Here is a 16,612-nt window from a genome sequence, read left to right as displayed (position 1 = left end):
ATGAATTACATTTTTTAAGAACAAAGGTCCATCGTTAAATCTCCGAAGTGCAGCCTGTCTCTGATCAGCTCACACATTCTGTGTTGTTTTGGCCCTCATTTTCAAATCTACTCCTCAAACACCCGCAAACTAAACAGTATGGGAATATGATGGGAGTAATCTGACAGAATATATGCAGTTTCATAAGACTAGCCAGGCAGAAAATAGATTTGGTTGCGATTCGGGGGAGTTGGGGATGGGAGTGGTGAGGGTTACAGAAATAATGTGTCATTCACAGTGTAGAGACTGCTGCCTCTGCAACCGAGGCTGAGGCGTGACCCGGAGCCTCTTTCATGTGATAAAACCTTGACATTTGTACCTTTCACCTACGGCCACTTTAAACTTACTAACAGAAAAACAACAAGAAAAGGAGACTTGACGGGGAAAGAGATCAATTTAGACACCTTTTTCCTCATCATTTATCTTATCTATGGCGCTTGTGATGTAAGCTCAGTCTTTCTGTATGTGCTTTGACAGAAGTGCAAGGTAATTATTGAAACATATGGATGGCTGAGCCCTCTCTTAACCCTCTCACTAATGATGCTTGGCTATTACAGAAGGGCACAGGAAGGACACTTCCACCATTAACTGATATTTCCCACCAGAGATCCATGACTTATCTTACACTTGTTGGCTAAAGAGAAGCCGTTAGGGCTTTAGAGAGAAGTGGGGGGGGAAAGATCAGACACGTGACCATATTTATGTTCAAATATATGTCGGTTTTGGTCAATTTTGCTTTCAGCAGCAATTTATCAGTAACTAACTGGTTAATTTTTAAGGGGAAAAAAAAAGATACAATTGGCCTTTCCTTTAGTCCATAGCTCCATTGACACAGTAAGCTTTAGCACTGCATTTCAAAGTGCTATCTATTTAGAAGGCATGATAAAAAGCCGGCAAGCAGCATTAACATTTGGAAACATATCCACCACCCAACCACTGGTCTCCACTGGTTCCTCTGCTGCTATGCACTCTACACCACCTGGGTCGACTGGGAGCTAACATTAGCTCGCTAAAACCAAACATATCATCAAAACGATCACTTGAACAAATGAGAAATACCTTCAGTGTCAGAAACCACCTTTGGGAGAATTTTATTTGGTGTGTACTTTGAATTTTTTTATCGGCCTATGTCCCATTCACTAACATGGAGGGGCAGGCTGTAAGACCTATACTGTAGACTGACACTAGAGGGCGATCAAGACTGACATGTTACATTTTGGGGAACTGTCATGTTGTCCTGTTGTTCTTTATATACAGTCTATGATCTCTACTCAAAGGTATTCTTCAAAAATAAAAACGGGACCTATATGATGCAAATGCAAAGGGGTTTCAGTGAATGCATGGACTCTTTCTAACCTCGACTTCAATTCAATAATAAAATCTTGCAGTGTAATTTTCTGCCTTACATTTATGAACCATGCAGACCAAACAATTTTTTATTTTTTTTTATTTTTAGCAATATGGATGGTGTACCCTCTTTCCACATCACACTGACATCCTTACATTATAAGATGAAAACAGCCCTGGTTCATATTAAAAAAGAAAACTCACAATTCTCCTACATTTACAACATGCGGTACAGTTGTGACTGTGTTCCACTGCATGTTGTTACTGACAGAGTAGAGCAACCACTGATGGGCCGAGAACATTTTAAAAGGCTTGCTGTCTGAGGCTGATGGTACTCGGGGTTTGCACATAAAATTACAACAATTGCTTAATCTTTGCTACATCAAAGCCTTTCCATTGGCAGCAGATTCAATTTAACTCTAGACGACCCACTTCAACTCCATTAACTTTCTTTGCTGAATGGGATCAGGGAAGATGCCTCCCCATAATGCCAGCTCGCTTAGGGGCAATTTTTTCAGTTGGAAGCTACCGCTCTCTCTCATGTTAATGGACCCAACAGTTACCCTCCCCAGTCCATGCAAAACACACGTATATCCCCCAGGTACATCACAGTGTGACCCAGCCAACTGGAGCTTTTGTTCATGTGGTCTTGTGGCTATGGGCAAAAGTGATGCTGCTATACAATGGACTAAAAGCTTTGGCGGACAGCAAGAGTCCCTAACACAATGGCTGTAGACGGTCCAGAAGCAGCAGTTGAAAATAGCTTCACTCCTTCAGCTATATGCAGCACTTACACAATTCAGCTGAAATGGCCTTCTGCTAAATAGACTCAAGCATTAGCAGTTATTTGGAAGATGTATTTGCATCACATTATAAAGATATAAATCAGATATGATGGACATGTACAGAATTATGAAACTCTAAATGCAACTCTAATAAAGTTTATAATCAGAGCATATTTTGTGTTAGCGAGAGTCTTGACACAACCTCACTGTGCTGTTGATTTTATCTTCAGGCAGTGTAGATAGAGTGCCACAAGTCCAGCTGAGTGGGTGAAACCACGGAAAACGAATGCCAGCAAGTACATCTGTTCAGTTGTTCTAAGTGGAAATTTTTAGTCCACTAGTGTCTATGGACCACCTCGGCACATTTTTCAACTGGCACACGGCACACATCTTTGATTGGTCCATAACACCAGAGCAGTTCTCACATCTATCTCTCCCAGTTGCTAATTGAGACAGGAGAAAGGCTTCAGCCATTCCATTCTTTCCCTAAACGACTATGGGACGCTGGAGACCAGATGGTCTGTCTGCGGATGTCACTGGTGGCCAGTTGTTACATTTGACAATGTGGGCTGATCTGGCAAGTATCACTACAATTTTTGCTGCCTTCAGGAGCAACTGGGAAAATAGCACTTGGATTGATTTCATCCCTCATTCGGCGCACAGCAAATATTTTTGACAAAGACATATGGAGGAGAGAGGTGCACAGCAGCAGGCTGCCCAGCCTCAAGCCTGAGCTGTTTTCACTTGATTGTTTCAGGCAACATGTGCATTTAGACAAGCAATGTATGCAGTGTTTGCATGCAGGATGGCTGGCAGGCACACATACTGCTTTAGCTCTAACACAAGTGATAAATATCTCTGCAGAACCACAAATATTCCTCCCTTACATGATTCTTTTTTTCCCAAAGCATCATCATGTTTACAAATATAATTCAACACATCGCTCCCTGCTGGTGTTATTAAATCATGGTCATGAAGTCAAACCATTTGCATCCACGCCACAACTCTGCATGCCAGATGTTGGCTCTAACATGTCAGGAAGGAAGCAGCAATGCTGCCTCAGAGCTCCGCCTCAGTCCCCCTGTCTCCAGCTGAACCAATCTTTGAGAAATAGAGTCTTTCACCTTCAGTCTATTTGGAATTGGGGGAACCAACCTGACGTTCAAAGTTGCTTGCTGAAGCAGAGTCCCTGTCTGGGCTTTGGCAGCTGGACTGATAGCCAGCCCTGTGGAATGGCAGCTGTTGAAGGGCTTTTTAAATTGCACCCAGGTTGATGGGTGGCTGTCAGGAGGGCAATGGACAGAGAATTTCGAAAGGTGGGGGAAAGAAAAAAAAGGGGAGTGGAGCTGGGAGGACAGTGACCCTGACGCCAAGGTGTACATAGAAAGAAATGTCTCAAATCCTGAAAAAAAATGTAGAGGCATTGAAAAAGTGGTGAACGTGGAGTGTGATTGGGGACGGGCTTGGGGTAAGGTGAAGGGGGAGGGGTGTGACATTAGTGTAAGAATAAATGGAGCGCCAAGGCCCGTCATCGCGAGGGTTATTTAGGTAGGCGGCACATCATCACTGTTCATCATGTCTGATTTTCCCAGACTATGTTTACATAAAGCAGGATAATATCACTTTCTTTGCGCGCTTGATCGCTTGTCACAGATACAAATGGAAATGTCAAACGTCTCCAGTGCGCTCATTCTCCTTTTCATCGTGTTTCACAGCAGCCTTTGTGCCCATCAAATCTTACCGTTCTATTAATTACAATAGCTAAGACATGTTTCCACTGCCTTTTGAATGAAATCATTGTGAGCGCACAATAGCGTTTCAAATTAAACCAAGTGGAGATACTGTGTTTTGCCATTTACAGTGTGACGGAACACTGTGGGTGTCATATGATGTGACTATTTGAGCCTCACTGGCTAATATGGCCTTGTTGTGGTTGTGCTACGCAACAGATGGTGTTTTAAGAAGGTCATCATGTCTGTTCCCCTAGATGTTGCACAGGCTTGTCTCATTATTTGGGGGATATTTGCCCCATATATTATATATTTATATATTTGATATTTGTTTGAATATGCATATTGTATTAGATTTTAGGTATTCTATTCTATTCTATTAAAGGCATAATCTAGAATGCGTCAAGGTGTTATCAAACTGCAGCTGCAGAGACACAGTGCTTGTTAAAGCTATTAGACTGTGTGGAGCTCTCTGTGGAGTGTTTAAGATTGAAATGTAAGGAGTGTACGCTGAGCAGCAGATGATTTTAATAAACTATCCAATTAGTAATGTTAAGTGTCCTCTTACAGCGCTGTGGAGTGACTAGCAGTAATGTCTGCCATCTGAACATTTCTCATATTATAAGTGAATACAGGCTTGGGCACCATTACATGTGATTGTCTGTCTATTTTAGGAGAGGAGGCTTATTGTCTGGAACTATTCTCAGTTTTAAACAGGCTCAAGGATTTTCAGTGATTTTCTGCATCTCCACATACTCTCAGCATAAAACAAACAGATTGATTTCCTTCTGTTTGTATCTTCGACCAACTGGCCCTGCGAGGTTCTGATAGCACCAGACCGGCTACATTCATGGCCAATTATTAGCCATAAATCTACAAAGGGCAGCAGGACCTCTGACAGGTGGCTCTCTTATTGCCTGCTGATTGCTGGAGTGTACCTATTAATCATTTTCTGTATTCCCTACCGGTCAAAACACCTTTTTTCAGTGGAGGGACGGATCAGACACAGTGGGGCTACCAATTTCCTCTCTCCTAACTCTTTGTTGTGTTTCGCTCTCTCTCTCATTTGCTTGCTCCTGAATGATGCTGGTATTATATTCCTCTAACGCAAGATATAACTGAGCATCATTCATCAAGATTTATTCAAAATGGATTTTTTTTAAACTGAAGTTTGCAAAATGTCCATTTTTTTACAAGCTGACAAGGTTGTAGTAATTACAACACCTCAAAGACTATTTTATATTTTGAAATGTAAAGGATTTGTCATATCCCGGCAAATGACTGTATGCTCTCGTTGCATTCATTGAATCCAGGCACAGCACCCGTAAGCCTGTGTGTCTCGAACAGCTCCGTGATTATACACCAGTGAAATGACAGCATACTGTACATCAAACTGTAGCCATTTAGTCTCAGTAACTCCATGCTATAGCTTGCATATAAACTAGGAATAAATTCCCCTTCAGCGTTTTGACAGAAGCTATTCCGATACTTAGCCCTCATACTCTGCAGTCATATTCCTCTGCCAGAATCAATTGCGCTAGCAACAATTGCCAAGCTGGAATTTTATCTCCCAGCTGGAAAAAAAATAAAGAGGGGAGTAAGGGAACAGAGCTATGGAGATATGCTGTTTATCGGTCACACGACTAATTCTCTCTCCCATCTCTCTGGATTCCCCTTTTGAAAGTGAACTTGGTATTAATCTACAAGACCTTGAGCGCCTTATGCACACAATCAGCAGTGACGTGCCCTCTTTTTTCTCTTTTTTTGGTCAATCTCTGACCTTTTGAGTGCCGCCCACATTTTAATTAGTACTAAACTAAAAAGCTGCTCAGTGCACCCCCCCTTACTCCCATTACCCCTTTGTTCTCACAACTCCTTTTTTGTGCCCCAATGAAATCCCTGTTAGATACACCACATTCAAGCAGTGATTGAATATCAGTGGTGAAGAAGGGGTTTTTGTAACAGCTCGGAAAATTACAAGGGCTTAAGTGTCAGACACATATGCCTGCCAAATGTAATCAGTGGGTAATAAATGTTTGCCCTTTACACCATAAAAAGAAATGGCAGTACTCAATGTGTGCTCAAGCTCAGGGCAGCAGATCACTGCACTGTTGTATACCGTGATTAAAATTATTTCCCAACAACAAAACCCACTGCTATCTTCACCCATGCCTCTTGAACTCCAACAAATGACATCAACTTCTTATCATAACAGCTTTTATGACGGGGAATAAATTGCAATCTAACGTGTTTTTTGTTGTTGTTGTTGTCCTGCAGCTCTTGAACTGTTGGGAAGGTTGCTTGAGCGCTGAAAGGTAAGCTTTTACACTCACATCTGAAGCAAGAATCATTGTACAGTCAACAACAAAGATGGGTCATGGCATTTAAAGCCAGAATTCCATTTCTGCTCAGTCTCCAGACTGTGTGTGTTAATGCTGGGTGCAGCAGAATGGAGCCTCAGAGAGTGAAGGCCCCTTGCTCTTTTCTCCCCACTGTTTAATTAGCATGGTCTCAGAGACTGGGGGTGCCGCTTTAGCAATCACGAATCCTGCCCAGCCAATAAGAACTTGTGTTCAACCACGTCTGACAGAGATAAATGGCATGCCGCAACATCTCAGCCTCACCCATCATCTCTGTTACCCATGCAATAGTGCATTGTGGGAAGACTAGAGGAGTGCCACAAATCTAAGTGGGCATGTAGGTCATTCGATAACAACATGAATCTATGTGAGTGTGTTTGTAGAGTCGGATCTGCTCGTGTTTGATTGTATGCATGGTTGTGTGATTGCTGAGATTACATTCGACATCTTGGAAGTTTGAGAAAAACATACAGCTCTTTTATCAATTATCAGCTGCTACCACAAGAGTACCCCATATTTCCTAACTGAGATGCAATTCATCTGCTCTGTTAACCCCAAATGAGATTCTAGGGCTGGGTTCGGTCAATAGGTCGGAAATGTATGATGTTTTTAAGTAGCAAATGCAAGCCAATCACAAATGACTAAGGGTGATGTATATTACATTCCACGACTTGATCTCGGAAAGCATTTTGAAGCTGAAAATTAAATTAAAGAACGTATACTTTGGGTTAATGTTTGAAAATTGGTAAGATTTTGAAACAAGGGAACAGTTATTCATCCGTGCAGAAGACTAGATTAACACAGAGCTTCCACTGAATACATTATATGCTACATCCTACACTGACTACACTTTTAAACCAAATGCTACCGTCCAGATTTTTGTCTCCATATAGTAGAATATAGCATATAATAAAAGCACCTAGATAATTATACCCTGTGACAAGTAAGTTCAAGATTACACCACAAATAAAAAGTAGAAAGAGAGCTGCTCATACAAGCTGCAAACAAACAGTGTTGCAGTAGTGATTGCAACCTATGGTAAACAATAAATAAAATATATTTTTAGACATTTAGTGCTTACAGCCAATGGTGAACTGCCCACTTACAGGCAACATGATAATGAATGCCCTGCATGCAAATACTGGGTCCAGAAAAAAACAGAACTCATCAGGTTGAACCTGATAAGTCTCCAGTCCAAACAAGGAAACGTAAGACGAGAAACAGCTTCACTGCAGTTTTAAAGAATTGCTTCTGGCTTCTACAAATATACTTACAATAAATCAATTTCCGATCGCTGATTAACATGCAAGATGTTCTAGATGCACAATATGATCTGATTATTTACATTTTTTAACTGTATTAAAGGAGCAGTGTGTAGGATTAAGTGGCATCCAGTGGTGAAAAATGCAAACTGCAAACAGCTGGAAATTCACCAGTGTGCCAAGCTGGAACTCCAGGTCGGGATTTCATGTGTTCATTGTGCAGGAGGTTGTAAACAGGAACCCAACTATGTACAGAGGTTGGTTCCTCTCCAAAACAAACAAATCAGGTGATTAAAACTGATAAAAACACAGAATATAGCAGCTCTACATTGCAAGTCAGTATTTCTCCAATGATGTAGCACAACTGCAAATGTGTGGTCACCTTTTCTCTCTAAGAGCTTAAGATTGAGGTATTTGGGAGGTTTTTACCAGGAGCTGAATTATCTGCAGAGCTTTCTTCCTCTTAAAAACAACCTGACCCGCTGATTTAAACCATGAAACACTGAATAAAGCAGTTTCACATTAAAAATCTGTGTTTTTCCAACACTGTTGGCTCGTCCTGGAGGGGCTGCTGACTACCGAGGCTGACATGTTAAAGCAAATATCTTTATCTAGAGCCAGTGTTTGATTTGTCCATTCTGGCCTATTGCAGAAACATGGCGGTGCATGTATATATGCAGATATAACTAGCTCGTTCTAAGATAACAAAAACACAGCGATTCTTATTTTCCAGTGATTATACACTAGAGAAAACATACTTATTATGTTCCATTTCTGCCAATAAAGTACCCTTAATCCTATACACAGTACCTTTAAAATGTGGAAATTTGTGACACATTACTCAGACAGTAATGGATTACACACAGTATTCCTGTCTATTGATTTGTCATAGAAGCCTGTTGAACATTCTGTATGCACCTCTGAGGACAATTTTTAAAAAGCTCCGTAACTAAAATGATGCTATTAGTTTTAAGGGTTTTTGAATTGTTTTAAAGCCATCAGAATCTTAAAATAAAGAATCTTTATAGAACCCTTAATAACTTACTAAAAGTAGTGTGTCTTTATTAATAAAAGATTTTCCCACATCCTGACACTTTCTTATGACTAACACACACTTCACTTATAGGGTAGTTTCCTCAGTAATTGCTGCAGCCTTTTCCCCTGTCTCCTGTTTCAGTGGATCATAGTAAGGGAACAGTTTGTAGCAGTGGGGGCATAATTAGTGATAGGCCTTGGACATGTCATACTCTGTTAGTCAGCCTTGCCTTAAATCCTTTGTCTCTTCTTTGCTCCAAGAATTTATGCAGACTGCGTCTATGTAAGTGTGTATCTTTGCTGAGGCGTTAAGGTGCATGTGCATACTTAATGTATTTGGTAAAATTTCATTTGACCCTATATAATACCATTATGGTAATACAAGGGAGATATTGCGTCATGATGTACGTTCGTGCATACATGTTTGTTTTTTTCTGTCTGCCTGTACTCAGATACCTGTGTGAGTGCCCCTTTGATTTCCTGCAGAACAAAAGAAAAGCAAATCATTCCATTTTGGCTTTGTCTCTCAAGCTAGAAAGGCTTCAGTACTCAGCTGGCTCGCGAGGCTCATTTTGGCTATAATTAGAGGAAACCTTTTTGGGCTTTCTCTATTCCTTTTTAAGCAGTTCCCTGTAGCAACAAAATTCACAAAAAAAGGTTTTGTATGATGCCAAAAGGTAGACTAGTGATTACTGTCGAAGGACGCTTTCTGGCATGATGAGTGTGTGTCTATGTGTGTGTGGAGTTTGCAAATGGGTTGCTCAACCTAGGCTGTTGATGTGAGGGCGGATGAAAGCTGCTTTGAGGATACAGTATACGGCTAGGAGGAAAAGCTCTTCCTCCACCACCTTCTTTTGCTTTTCTCCAATTTCCCCTCTCTCCTTCATCTCCCTCCTTTCTACCCTCTCTCATTCTGCTGCCACTCTGCCCTCGCTATCTCCTCTTGACTGCCTCTCCCCTCCCTCTGTTGTTTCCCTATCCAATTTTCCCTATACATGCAGCCCACTCCTTCTCTGTAGCCTCTTTTCCGCGCTGTAGCTGTCTTCATGCCCGCGCTCATCTGCGACTGCTGCTTCTCCCTGTCGTCCCTCTTTTACTTTTTTTGACCCCTCTTTTTTCCCCAGTGTGAGGCTGGAAGCAGTGTAGGACACTGCCCAAACAGTCCAAAAAAAAACATTCCCAGAAATGTAACTCTATGTACATTATATGATTAATATTTTTTATTACATTTTCAAGCACAAATTTCACTTCAGATTCAATAATTTGTGTGGTTAAAGCAGCGTTCTTGCTTTAGACGCACAACTCATTTCAAGATGTAAATACATAAATGTGGAGCACAGGGTTCAGGTGTGAGCCCAGAGCCATTTTAGGGAATATTCCTTCAGCCATAGCACATGGTACCTCTGCAGATAGCAACCCTTGTGCTTCTGTTCTTTCATCACGCTATATTAGCTCTACAAAGACAGGAAAGAAAGAAAAAAACAGCTTGGAAGTGAACCTTGAACTTGAAGTAAAGTCAGAAAATAGCCAGATTACAGCTCTGCTTGATTGGATTATTGCTCAAGTAAGCTCCTGAGCAGATCCGACACTTCTATCCAAGAAGAAGTCACTAAAAAAAAAAAAAGCAGCAAATCTATTATAAAAATACAATTTCACAAGCTAGGTATGCAATTTTCGATATCAGCACAGTTACATTCCTTTTACTGCAGCTGGCATTATATTATCATATCAGTGTTTATACTATGTGCATTTTATGCATTTTTTAAAAATATTTGTTACATAAACATAAATGGCATGTAATAAAGATTGCATCAGGATTGTGCTGTTAATATTCTAGACCTTTATCCTTTCCATTACCCCTCATCAGAGAACAGACAACTCAGACTTCCGGTACACATCAAAGTCCACAAAGCTATCTTGTTCTTCACTATCTTATATAGGACTAATTTTCTATGTATTCTGGGTGAATTAGAAATGCTTTCAAACTAACAAATATGTCTGACTGAGATAAAGCTCCATGCTGCCCAGCTCTCTTTAAAAAACAAAAAAATGGTAGAAGAACACAACAATTACAAGAACAATTTGGATTCACTATTTTGCGGAGAAGTGGCCATCAAAATATGCCTTTTCATGAGATTACTGTGGTCTCAAAAAAATCTTTTCCTTTTCATTGGTTTTCCATGAATTTGTGAACGGATGACAAGTTGCGGTTCATGTGCTCTCCTTTTGTGTTAGCTGTCAGCAGGTGTGATTGATCCGTAACATGTAAACAAAGCACTTTGCTTGTGGGTGGGTTGGCGAACGCTTAAAAGCTTGAAAGGTGCAGCGTTTGTGCAACCGTTTTTGCAAGATGTCTTTCCTCAGATTCTTTCAAACACCTTGGGCCATCAAAATCAATCAATACTCATCCTATAATTCAGTACTGTTAAGAGATTCTTCCTCAGACAAATTTCTGAAATCTACTGTATCTTATCCTGCATTCACTGTAAACCCTGCATCTCTCCTATGTGCCCATGCTCGCTCATGCTTCCAGCATTATGTGCCCCGATTGTAATTCACTGTCTGCTATTTGAAGAGCCTAGGCAGCTTGTTTGCTATTGATTTTATTTACAAGGCTTCTATATTTTACTCCGTGCAAATCAGAGCAATTGTTTCCAAGTGCATGCATGAATCAATGCTTCCCCGGAGCCTGCGCCGGCGACTGCATGCAGCTCAATACCTCCAATTTATGTTTTAATTACAATGATCTACTAAGTGTTGGGAGCTCGGCCCTACTCTCACAATCAGCATCAACAAGCTACAGCGTGCTTCGTATTGTACATTAGATTTTTACTGTCTACACAGGCAGACGGTGGTTTCTGACCGCATTCGTCAAATTGCCCCAAGTCTAAGCAATGCTGATTTGTAGTGATGATGATGAGGATGAAGGATGTTGCACCTTTTCTGACTGAATACTGACATATATACAAAAGGAAATTGGTTAAAAAAAGATCTCGCAAACATTGTTGTTATTGTCATGTTTACAGCACTGTGTTAACTTTTTGGGAAGCCACACAAAAGAGCAGGTAGTGGTTTATTTTATGATTTGCTATCAATTGTTCAGTATAAAAACAACAACTGCTCAGCCCTTACAGCCGTGTCTGGCTCCAGACTGGATTTTATACCCCTCCGTGTTTGTTCTGAACTGTTTTTTTTTGGCAGAGCTGTATATCATTTGATCACTTGCCATTAGACGTGATTGCTCAACTCAGTATGCCATATAAGTGGCTTCTGGCGAGCCTGAAAGCCATAAATTTTATTGACTCCTGTAATTAGGGCAGATCAATAAAAGGCAGTTTCTTTCACTGCTTCTAAAGACTGTACTGCTTGGTGCACTTTTCTAGGTCTTGATTCCATTGTAGTCGCAAGATTATGGCTTAAAAATGCCATAAAATGTTGGAAAAAAATGTTTACGGTGTATTTTACAAACAAACATATAGTAGCACAACAACGTTTTGTAATATCAATCTGAAATCGTGAGAAAATACTACGCTTTTTTTATGAAGAAAGACACCACCGGGGCTACACTCTGCTTTCTCTCTTTATAATTTGTTGCTGTTGTTTTGTGTTACAGCATTTGCAGATGCTTTGCCAGTAATACCTAATATAATACAGTAGAAAAACGGCCCCATAGTGTGTTGCTGTCAAGCCTCTTAAGTTGATAGCTGTGTCTTTGCACACTGCGGGAAGAATCCCTTTCTGTCAAACAACAGCTGGTGAAGACAACATGATGCGGAGGCCACGGACGAGTGAGCCATCAAACCTCCGTCTCTGACAGTACTTTGGCAAGCCGCGTTTCATAAGAGTCTGTCTCACTCTGCTCTGCTTTTATGGTGCATGAATCAATGATAATTGTGCTGTGTTCTCACTCGAATGGCACAAGTATCCCCCCGTACGGCAACAGTCAAAAAAGGGGAGTTTGGGCGGATGGATCAAGGAATACCCAGAAATTAGCATGAATGAAATGAATCACAGTTCCCATGGGATTATGATTCATTAACTGGAAAATGTTCAGTGCAGAAGGCACCAGTAGGACCGTGCCAATTCAGCTAATATAATATAAATTATGAGCAGCTATGAAAAGCAAGGTTATCCTATGCATTACACATGCCTGTTGTTGACAAAGGTTCAAAGAAGAGTTGTGAAAGGCAATGAATCTACCAGCTGCTCTGTCGCTGACCTGCTGGGGTGTAGAAGGTGAATGAAAATTCCCTAAAAGAAGTATTTCACTTCTTGGAAGATGGCCTTTCAATAGAACTAGGATGTCTATGCAGTAGAAAGACACTAATACATTTGAAGTCTGTGTTATTTAACCACAGAAAAAGGAGGCTTTTGTTCAAGAGGGAGAAAACCTACAACAACCAGAATGCACTGCGCCACACCAGACCAATAAATACTCCCACTATTAGGTGATTTAATGCAAACTTATACATGTGAAACAAACCAACAAGAAATTATTGCAGTTAAATGGGAAGCTAAAATATGTATTTGAAAGCATCTGAGGTGAGAAATAGGCAATTCAGTAACAGAATTTCGCTTTAAATGTGATCGCTACTGCTAAATTTTATTGTTTGAGCTCAGTTTTTTTGGCCTATGTGTTTACTGTGCAGGATGCAGTATGGTGCCCACTTGCTGTTCACAAACTCTAACACTAAAATGTGTTTCTAAAAACAACACGGTGAGAGAAATAGGCGGTGCAGTAACATGATCTTGATTTATGTTCGATCAGCACTGACTAGTTTTATAGTTTGATTAGATTTTGGTCTAATCTTGAAAGAGAGAGTGGGAGGCAGGCCTGTCTCCTGATGCACTTCTACACTTTTGTGGTGGCGGCTTGGGTGGCGGGCAAGACAAAAATGCAAAAGTACAACAGCCCAGGAGAGCAGGGCAATACTCCACCAGATGACGTGTTTTGCATCAATTTGCACCATCCAGCAGGGTTTTGCTGGGGATAGGAAGGATATCTAGGCACTTGTTAGAGGGAAGTTTACCACAGTTCATTCACACATACTACCCACATTGTTTGACACAAAGCTGTTTGGAAATCTGCAAAGTATCCCTTTAAGGGACTACTAAAGCTTTTTTTTTTTTTTTTGGCATTATCATTGTATTTCACCCAAGCCGTATAGCATGTTCCATGCACAGTGTAGATTTGATCAAACATGTTACTCAAAAGCTTTTAAGAAAACTGTGTGATCAAATCAAAGCCCAACACCCTTATCCCCAGCTCCATCAGGGCCTAATTCCATTCCAAACCAAGCTCCCATTCTCCTTTCCCTTATCCCTTCTGAAAAGCCCAGTGATTAGAAGTAGACTTAAAGTCGACTATAGCACCCCCCACGCACACGCCTCACCCTACCCAATTCCCGACGAGACCTTCTCGAATCCCCAAAGCCTTGGCCAGTTTATCAGCATCAGGGGATCAGGCAATCTCCCCCCCGCCCTGCTTCAAACGGGGGAGCCCAATGTGTTCGCCGGCCTTTGGTGTAATCTCTTTGGCTGTTGACAGATCTAGCGAAGGGTCAGCTGTGATAACAGGATCACTCAGGTGGAGACAGGGGAGGGGACCACTGAAGAAAGGGGACGGAAGCTAAAAAGAGAGAAATATGTGCAAGGTGAGTTCTGCCTGGTGAAGTGGAGCTGGGAAATCAGACGAGGGAGGAGATTTTTGTGGAGCATATGCAAAGCCACGGGACGTGCACGGAATTACATGATCACACCTGCATGCAAAAGCACACTCAACCACTTTGGTTCCAGCATTTTATTTTTTTTCTGCTTTTCTCGGTTTTATCATGAAAAAAATATGTATTCTTAAGGGACTAAACAAGTGATGAAAAAATTGAAAAAAATGATAAATTTAAACAGTTAAAATAATCATTATCATAAAAAAAATTCTGGTGAAAGAAATACAATGATATACCAACTATTACAGTGGGAAAAAAATCCAATATTTAGTTCCGAACTCAGCCCTATTTGACATGGCTGGATGCCTGACAGAGCAGCAGGCAACCTGACAATGCAACTTTGGCCTGTCTTGCCCAGTCTGCTTCTTGCTGCATCCACTAGCACTCTGACCTGGCATCTTATTAAAACTGCTATCACCCATAGAGAGGGAAAAAGTGCAGTAGTGGCCGTAAATAGTGGAAAAAATGGAAGGGTGAAAGGTCAGGCAAAACGGAGGAGCTACAGTGTCAATTTTACGCTTGGGCATCCAGTTGACATAAAGCAACAAACACACACAAGCCATTACTAACACCACAAAGTTTTACAAACATATTCCGTTTGCATGCGGACACACTAGCATCCATAGACTGTCTCATCTGTCTCTTTTTTTCTGACTCTCTCTCTCTCGCTAACACACACACGCTGAGAAGCAGCATGGTAGGCAGTGACACAAAGCTAATGCCTTGTCACACAGGCTGTCAGCAGATTAGCCAGTGGATTACACCCCAGCCATTAGATGTGCACAGAGCGAAAGGCCACAAACATGGCAGAGAGAGAGAGTGAGACAGAGTGTGAGACTGGCACTGATAGGGCATATTCTGGCACAAGGCATAGGGAAAAACTAATAGGATAGGTTAAACGAGAGGAAAGGGGAAAGAGGAAAAATAAAGGCTGGTTAAGTAGTGCAAAGACAGAAGTCAAAGTGACACGAAGGAGATGTGGAATGGGAAGATGTAAGGATAAGAAAAAGGGATTGGGTCAAGAGAATTTGCTGCTGGAGCAGGGGTAACAAGATAATCAGACAGACAGGACAGAAAAGGTAATAACAATGGTAAAGGGAGAGACACGGAGGAAAGCAGAAAATGCAAAAGGGAAGGGTGGGATCCAACAGCACACAAGGGAGTGGAGGAGAGGAGGAGAAGTTGTGTAGCATGAAGGTAGGAAGAAAAGAAACAAAACCAAACGGATGGGAGGAGTGGAAGTGATGGGAGAGACATGAGAGGGGGGAGAAAAGGGGATTGAGGATGCTAGAAAAACAGAATGAGAAGGAAAGAGAGGGTAAAGGAGGAACAGAGAGAGATGGAAATGGTAGGAGCAAGAGTAGAGATTAGAGGGGATAGATGGGATGTGAAGCACCGGAGGAGAGGATGGAGAATACTCGGCAGTACATTAAAAACAACGCGACACGCAGGCAAGAGACGGAGATGGTAAGAAGTGGATGATGGACCTAAATGTACAGTTTGACAGAAAAAAGACTGATTCAGTGAAAGACAGTAGGATGGACACAATTGTCCTTACAGTATCTAGAAACATAGTACCATCATCATGGCTAGGCCTCAGTGTATTTGGTCTAACTTCTAGATGGACATAGATATTTCAACTTGTCTTAGCAGGACAAGCATGGGTGTGAATAATAAAATCCAGTTTCAGAGTCCTGGTATGGTTGATGCTGGCTCACTGTCATGCTGTCATGGGACATTAATGGAATGGAGCCATCATTAATTTTATTAGAAACACCTGTGCTTTTTTTTTTTTAACAATAATGAGTCAAAACGTCTGCTGTGTAAAAAGTTTTTCATGCCTTAATTGATTTCTTTTATATTATGCATTTTTTTCTTTCTCGTTGATTGGCTTAGCTGATCTGATCAAGGTGAGATTCGTGCTTTGTGTCACTTAAAGCTGCCACTAGGGGGCAGCAGAGCAAGCTCAAAATGCATTGTACACATTAACGCCTTACAAAGTTGTTTTTTTTTATTTTTATCATAGACATATTTATAGGCACATTTTTAGCAATCAGCAGACATGGGAGTAATTTTAGCCTTTATTTGGAGTCATTTGATGGATATCTATTCATTTTTTCATAACTGCTTATCCTCTTAAGGGTTGCAGGGGGTGGGGGGGGTGGATCCCAGCTGATATTGGGTGCTCTGGACAGATCACCATACTATTACAAGGCTGACAGAGACAAATAAACATTCACACTCACAGGCAATTTAAAGTCACCAACTAACCTAACCTGCATGTCTTTGGACTGTAGGAGGCAACCCAAAGAAAACTCACACTGACATGGG

General features: G+C 41.2%; 1 protein-coding gene across 30 annotated transcripts in view; it reads left to right on the top strand.

The window, feature by feature from the left end:
• The window catches only part of LOC121961980 (receptor-type tyrosine-protein phosphatase delta-like), a 406,358-nt gene that overhangs the window by 235,907 nt on the left and 153,839 nt on the right, over positions 1–16,612 (top strand). For all 30 annotated transcript variants that reach the window (XM_088073842.1, XM_088073833.1, XM_088073840.1 and 27 more), the window contains exon 9: positions 6,179–6,216. The gene's annotated coding sequence lies outside the window, so the exon portion shown is untranslated. The remainder of the gene's footprint in view (positions 1–6,178; positions 6,217–16,612) is intronic.

The sequence above is a fragment of the Plectropomus leopardus genome, chromosome 23 (assembly GCF_026936395.1).
Source record: "Plectropomus leopardus strain MGB_pleo_1.0 chromosome 23, ASM2693639v1, whole genome shotgun sequence".
NCBI lineage: Eukaryota > Metazoa > Chordata > Actinopteri > Perciformes > Serranidae > Plectropomus > Plectropomus leopardus.
This window is presented reverse-complemented; position numbering and strand designations above follow the sequence as displayed.